Source organism: Mauremys reevesii, unplaced genomic scaffold (assembly GCF_016161935.1).
Source record: "Mauremys reevesii isolate NIE-2019 unplaced genomic scaffold, ASM1616193v1 Contig82, whole genome shotgun sequence".
In the NCBI taxonomy this organism is placed as follows: domain Eukaryota; kingdom Metazoa; phylum Chordata; order Testudines; family Geoemydidae; genus Mauremys; species Mauremys reevesii.
The window spans coordinates 7,501-15,000 of NW_024100898.1; positions in this window are offsets into that span (position 1 = coordinate 7,501).

Genomic DNA, 7,500 nt, shown 5'->3' on the forward strand with positions numbered 1-7,500 from the left:
TTTTCTTCTTCCTCTTCCTTCTCCTTCTTCTTCTTCTTCTTTCTTTTCCTCTCTTCTTCTTCTTCCTTTCTCTTCCTTTCCTTCTTTCTTCTTCTCTTTCCTCTTTCTTCTTCTCTTTCTTTCCTCTTCTTTCTTTCTTCTCTTCTTTCCTTTCTTCTTCTTCTTCTTTCCTCTCTCTTCCTTCCTTTCCCTTCTCTTTCTTCTTTCTTCTTCCTTCCTTTCCTTCCTCTTCTTCCTCTTCCTTCTCTCCTTCTTCTCTCTTCTCTTCTTCTTCCTTTCTTCTTCTCTTTCCCCTTCTTCTCTCTCTCTTCCTCTCTCTCTTCTTCTTCTTCTTCTTCTCTCCTTCTTTCTTCCTTCCTTTCTTCCTTCTTTCTTCTTCTTCTTCTTCTTCTTCTTCTTCTTTCTTCTTCTTCTTCTTTTCTTCTTCTTCTCTTCTTTCTTTCTTTCTCTTCTTCTCTCTCTTCTTCTTCTTCTTCTCTTCTTCTTCTTCTCTCTCTTTCTTCTTCTTCTTCTTCTCTTCTTTCTCTTCTTCTCTCTTCCTTCTTCTCTCTTCTTCTTCCTCTTCTTCTTTCTTCTCTTCTTTCTTCTTCTTTCTTCTTTCTTCTTCTTTCTTTCTTTCTTCTTCTTCTTCTTCTTTCTTCTTTCTTCTTCTTTCTCTTTCTTCTTTCTTTCTTCTTCTTTCTTTCTTCTTCTTCTTCTTCTTCTTCTTTCTTCTTCTTTCTTCTTCTTCTTCTTCTTCTTCTTTCTTCTTTCTTCTTCTTCTTTCTTCTTTCTTCTCTTTCTTTCTTCTTCTTCTTCTCTCTTCTTCTTTCTCTTCTTCTTCTTCTTCTTCTTCTTCTTCTTCTTCTTCTTCTTCTTCTTCTTCTTCTTCTCTTCTTCTTCTTCTTCTTTCTTCTTCTTCTTCTTCTCTCTTCTCTCTTCTTCTCTCTTCTCTCTTCTTCTTCTCTCTTCTTCTTCTTCTTCTTTCTCTTCTTCTTCTTCTTTCTTCTTCTCTTTCTTCTTTCCTCTCTTCTTCTCTTCTTCTTTCTCTCTTCTTCTTCTTCTTCTCTTCTTTCTTCTTCTTCTTTCTTCTTCTTCTTCTCTTCTTCTTCTCTCTCTCTTCTTCTTCTTCTTCTTTCTTCTTCTTCTTCTCTCTTCTTCTTCTTCCTCTCTCTCTCTCTTCTCTCTCTTCTCTTCTTCTCTCTCTCTTCTTCTTCTTCTTCTTCTTCTTCTTCTTTCTCTTCTTCTTCTTCTTCTTCTTTCCCTCTCTTTCCTCTCTCTTCTTTCTTTCTTCTTCTTTCTTCCTTCTCTCTTTCTTCTTCTTCTTCTTCTTTCTTCTTCTTCTTCTTCTCTCTTTCTTCTTCTCCTTCTTCTTCTTCCTCTCTCTTCTTCTTCTTTCTTTCTCTTCTTCTTCTTCTTCTTCTTCCTCTCCTTCTCTTTCTTCTTCCTTTCTCTCTTTCTTCTTTCTTCTCTCCTCTCTCTCTTCTTTCTCTCTCTCTTTCTTTCCTCTTTCTTTCTTCCTTCCTTCTTCTTTCTTCTTCCTTTCTTCTTTCCTCCTTTCTTTCTTCTTCCTTTCTTTCTCTTCTTCTTCTCTCTCTCTTCTTCTCTCTCCTTTCTCCTCTACCCCTTTCTTTCTTCTCTTCCTTCCTTCCTTCCCCTTTCTTCCTTTCTCCTTCTCTTCTCTCTCTCTCTTCTTTCTCCTCTCCTTCTTCACCTTCCTTCTTTCCTTTCTTCTTCTTCTTCTAACGCCGAAAAAAAGCCTAACCTAACCTTCTTCTTACAAACTCCTTCCTTCCTGACTTCCCTTCTTCTCCTTTCTCCCCTAGCCTTTCTTCTTCTTCTTTCCTAACCTAACCCTAACCTAACTTCTTTAAATGAGCTCTAAAACGCAGGAGAAGGCACCAAATTGGCTCAAAAATGCTGGAGCTCCCCACTGCTGGGTGTACTACTTTCTACGCACTGGGGGCAAGCCTTGCCGCCCCGGACCTAGTATACTGTAGTGGCGGCCACTATTCCACTTTTTAGTCCCCTGTGGCCTATGAAAAAAACCTAACCACTAACCTAACCTAGCTTCTAACCCTACCCCTACCTAACCTAACCTAACCTAGCCTATACACAACTTCTAACACTAACACCTAACCTAACTTCCTTCTTTAACTTTCTTTAATTGCTTCTTTCTTCTTTCTTAGCTTCTTCTTCAAGCACAACCTCTTTCGCCTAAGCCTAACTTCTTCTTCTTCTAACCTGAAGCCTGAAAGCTGGCTTTACTTTAACTTCTTTAACTTCTTTGCTTCTACCTGCCTAACCCTGCTGCTACCCACACTACTTTACAACACTAACTCTTCTTCTTCTTTACTTTACTTCTTCTTCTTCTTTAACCTAACACAACACAACTACAACACAACTTCTTCTTCTTCTTCTTCTGACACAACACAACCTGACAAACTTCACACACTGCTTACAACTACTTTACCACTTCATTTGTTGCTTCTTCTTCTTCTTCTTTAACCTAACCTAGCACAACCTAACCCTAACCTATTTACAACTATTTCTTCTTTCTTCTTCTTCTTCTTTAGCTTTAACTTCTTCTTCTTCTTCTTCTTTCTTCTTCTTCTTCTTTGCTTACAACTCTTCTTTTCTTCTTTCTTCTTTATTTGCACAAGCAACTTCTTTCTTTAACACTAACTTTCTTTCTTCTTTCTTTAACTTCTTCTTCTTTAACTCTTCTTCTTTGCACTATTTCTTCTTCTGCTTAGCACAACTTCTTCTTCTTTAACTTCTTTAACTTTATTCTTCTTCTTCTTCTTCTTCTTCTTCTTCTTCTTTACTTCTTTAACTTCTTCTTTAACTGCTCTTCTTCTTTGCTTTAACACAACTTTGCTTCTTTGCTTTACACACAGCTTCAACTGCTGCTCAACTAACAGCACAGCCTAGCCAACTGCTTCTTCTTGCAGCACAACCTAAACCCTCGGCCTAGGCCTGGCCTAACTTTATTTTTCAGCTTTGTTCTTCTTCTTTAACTTCTTTGCCTACTTCTTTCTAACCTAACTAACACCTAAGCCTTCTTTAGGCCTGGCCTGAAGCCTGGCTTCTGCTTCTTTGCTTCTTTGCTTCTTCTTCTTCTTCAACCTGCCCTGCCCTACTATTTGGCACAAACTTCTTCTTCTTTAACCTTCTTCATTCTTCCTGGCTCTTTGCACCACTTTGCTAGCACTTCTTGCCCTGGCACAACTATTTCTTCGCTTTCTTCTTTAACTGCACAAAAATGACTCAAAACGCCGGAGAAGGCGCAGGTGGCTCAAAATGCTGGAGCTCACTGCGGGTACGCACAGGGGCGAAACGCTGCCCCCGGACCCCTAGCGTGTGCCTAGCGGCAGCCCTATTTCACTTTTAGGTCCCTATGCGCAAAAGCCCCTAACCTCTTTAGCTTCTTCTTCTTTAACCTACCTAACCTAACCTAGCCTAACCTAACCTAACCTTCTTCTTTAGCCTATTCCTAACCTAAAATGACTCTAAAACGCGGGAGAGGCACCAAATTGGCTCAAAATGCTGGGCTCCTGCGGGTTTGCTCTGCACTGGGGCGACGCGCCCCCGGACCCCCTGCGTATGCCTGGCGGCGGCCTATTTCACTTTTGGTCCCTATGTGCCAAAAAGCCTAACTTCTTCTTCCTAACCTAACTTTAACCCCTTCTTCAACTTTAACCCCAACTTTAGCACCAGCTTTGAGCCCTAACCTAGCATTCTTCTTTCTTTAGCCTAACTTCTTCTTCAACCTAACCTAACCTAAACCTAAACCTAAAGCCTAACCCCTAACTTCTTCTTCTTCTTCTTCTTCTTTACTTCTAACCTAACCTAGCACAACTTCTTTAACTTCTTCCTAACCTAAGGCCTAAACCTAAGCCTAGGCCTAAGCCTAAGCAACCAACCCCAACCTTTAACTGGCCTTTGCCCCAGCCCAACCTAACACAAGCTACTTCTTCGCCCTAGCCTGTGTGGCTTCAGCCCCAGCCCCAACTGGCAACCAGCCCAGCCCCAGCTAGCCCCAGCCTAACTCTTTAACCCTACTTCTTAACCTTCTTCTTCAACCCTGAAATGAACCTAAAAATGAACCTAAAATGAACCTAAAAATGACTCTAAAGCATGGAGAAGGCACCAAGGTGGCTCAAAATGCTGGGCTCCTGGGAGTCTCTGCACCTACGCACAGGGGCGAGACGCCCCGCCCCGGACCCCTGCGTATGCCTGGCGGCAGCCCTATATCAATTTTTGGTCCCCTAGCCTTCGAAAAAACCTAACCTAAGCCTAGCCTTCCTCTTCTTCTTCTTTAACCTTTCTTCTTTAGCTAACTAACCCAACCCCAACCCACAGCCCCCTTAACTAACCTAACTTCTTCTTTTGCTTTAACCCCAACCCTAACTTCAGCCCCAGCCCCTACTTCTTCTTCTAACCTAACCTAACCTAACCTTCAACCCTAACCTAAAAATGAACCTAAAATGAACCTAAATGACTCTAAAACGCGGGAGAAGGCGCAAATTGGCTCAAAAATGCTGGGGCTCCTGCCAAGGGTACTCGCGCACAGGGGGGCGAGACGACGCCCCCCCGGACCCCCCTGCGTATGCCTAGCGGCAGCCCCTATTTCAATTTTTAGTCCTACTAGCAGCCGAAAAAGCCTAACCTAAGCCCTAACCTAACCTAACTTCTTCTTCTTAGCCTTTAGCCCCACCCCAGCTAACCCCAACCCCAACTTTAACTTTCAGCCTACTTCTTTAACCTAACTTCTTCTTCTTCTTGCCGACCTGACCTGGCCTGACCTGACCCTGACCCTGACCTGGCTTCAGCCTATTTCCTGAGACCTCACCTGACCTGACCTGACCCTGGCCTGACCTGACCCTCATCACCCTCACCTCACCCTCCACCTCACCTCACCCTCACCTCACCTCCCACCTCACCCCTGACTTTGACCCTGACCCTCACCCTCACCTCACCTGCCTCACCTCACACACACCTAACTTCTTTCTTCTTCTTCTAGCTAACTTTAACTTCTTCTTTTCTTCTTCTTTAACCTAGCCTAACTTCTTCTTCTTTGCTTCTTCTTTAATAGCTTTTCTTTAAACCTAAGCTAACCCACTGCCTGGCCTAACTTCTTCTTCTTCTTCTTCTTCTTCAACTTTCTTCAAGCCTAAGCCTAACCTAAGCTATTTAACTACAACTTTCTTCTTTAACTTCTTTCTTCTTTCTTTAGCCTGCACCACCCTGCTTCTTCAACACAACTGCTTTAACTTTCTTCTTCTTTCTTCTTTATTTCTTTCTTCTTTAACCTTCTAACCTACCTAAAAATGACTCTAAAACGCGGAGAAGGCACCAGGTGGCTCCAAAAATGCTGGAGCTCCTGCCAGGTACCGCCACGGAGCGGCGCGCCCCGGACCTGCGTGTGCCTGGCAGCCCTATTTCACTTTTGGTCCTAGCAGCGTGAAAGCCTAGCCTATTTCTTCTTCTTCAACCCTACCCTGCCTACCTTCTTCTTCTTCTTCGCCTAACTTTAACTTCTGTAACTAGCCTGGCCTTCTTCTTCTTCCACAACTTCTTTCTTCTGGCCTGGCACAACCTAGGCCTGGCCTGAGCCTAAGCCTAGCCCTCTTTTCCTGGCTGCACTACCTGCCCTGCTACTGCCCTGCTGCACTGCACCTACTGCTGGCCTGGCCTGCCCTGCACAGCACAACTGCTTCTTCTTTGCTTCTTACAACTGCCTGGCCTGAACCTTTCTTTAACTATTTACTGGCACTACTATTTCTTCTTCTTCTTCTTGCACAACACTTCTTCCTAAACCAACTTTATTCTTTAACTTTAACTTACAACACAACTGCCCTGCCTAACTTCTTCTTCTTCTTCTTTCTTCAACCTTTCTTCTTCTTCAACCTAACTTCTTCAACTATTCTTCTTCTTCTTTAACTTTCTTTAACTAACACAACTTCTTTATTTCTTCTTCTTCTTCTTCTTTACTTCGCTTCTTTAACTTTCTTCTTCTTTGCTTCTTTAACTTTAACTTCTTCTTTCTTCTTCTTCTTCTTCTTTAACCCCTACTTCTCTTCTTCTTTTCTTCTTCTTCTTCTTCTTCTTCAACCTTTCTTTAACCTAACTTCTTCTTAGCACTTCTTCTTCTTTAACCTTTCAACACAAGCCTAAACCTAAACCTAGCCTAGCACACTACTTCTTCTTCTTTAACGCCTAGCCTACTTCTTCTTCTTCTGGCCTGCACTGCACACCACACAAACTAACTAACTTTCTTCTTCTTCTTCTTCTTTAACCTTCTTTTCCTTTCTTTAACTTTAACCTAACCTAACCTAACCTAACTCCTAAAAATGACTCTAAAACGCAGGAGAAGGCACCAAATTGGCTCAAAAATGCTGGGCTCCTGCAGTGCTCTGCCTGGGGCGGCCGCCCCGGACCCCTGCGTGTGCCTAGCGGCAGCCTATTTCACTTTTGGTCCTAACAGCGAAAAAAAACCCCCTAACCTAGCTTCTTCTTTAGCCTAACCTAACCCTTCTTCCTAACCTAGCCTAACCTAACTTCTTCTTCTTCCTTTCTTTTCCTTCTTCTAACCTAAAATGACTCTAAACCGCAGGAGAAGGCACCAAATTGGCTCAAAAATGCTGGAGCTCCTGCTTGCTGTACAGCAGGGTGAACGCCCCAGGACCCCTGCGTGTGCCTAGCGGCCTATTTCACTTTTAGTCCCTAATGAAAAACCTAACCTAACCTAACCTCCCAACCCCAGCCCAGCCTTTCTTTAACCAGCCCCAACCCCAGCCAACCCCAGCCTAACCCCAGCTTCAACTGGCCTTCAGCCCAGCCTTTTCTTCTTCTTAACCTAGGCCTAAACCTAAAGCCTAACCTATTTCTTCTAACCTAACCTAACCTAACTTCTTCCCTAACCTAACCTAACCTAAGCCTAAACCTAAACCTAAACCTAACCCTACTAACTTCTTTAAGCCCAACCCCAGCAACCTTATTTACTTTAACCCAACCTAACCCCTTTAACCCCAACCCCAACTAGCTTCTTTAACCCTAACCTAACTAGCCCCAACCTAACCCCAACTAACTTCAGCTAGCCTAACTTCTTCTTCCTAACCCTAAAAATGAACCTAAAAATGAACCTAAAAATGAACCTAAAAATGACTCTAAAACGCAGGAGAAGGCACCAAATTGGCTCAAAAATGCTGGAGCTCCCCTGCGGAGTGTCCTACGCGCAGGGGCGAGCGCGCCCCGGACCCCTGCGTATGCCTGGCAGCCCAGCCTATATCAATTTTTAGTCCCTAACGCATTAAAAAGCCTAACCTAGCCTAACCTTCTTCTTCTTCTTTAACCCTAACCCCAACCTTTAGCCCAACTTCCTTCAACCCCAACCCCAACCCCAACCCCACTAACCTAACCTTTAACCCCCTTCTTCTAACCCTAACTTCTTCTTCTTTAACCTAACTTCCTAACCTAAAAATGAACCTAAAAATGAACTAAAATGACTCTAAAGCA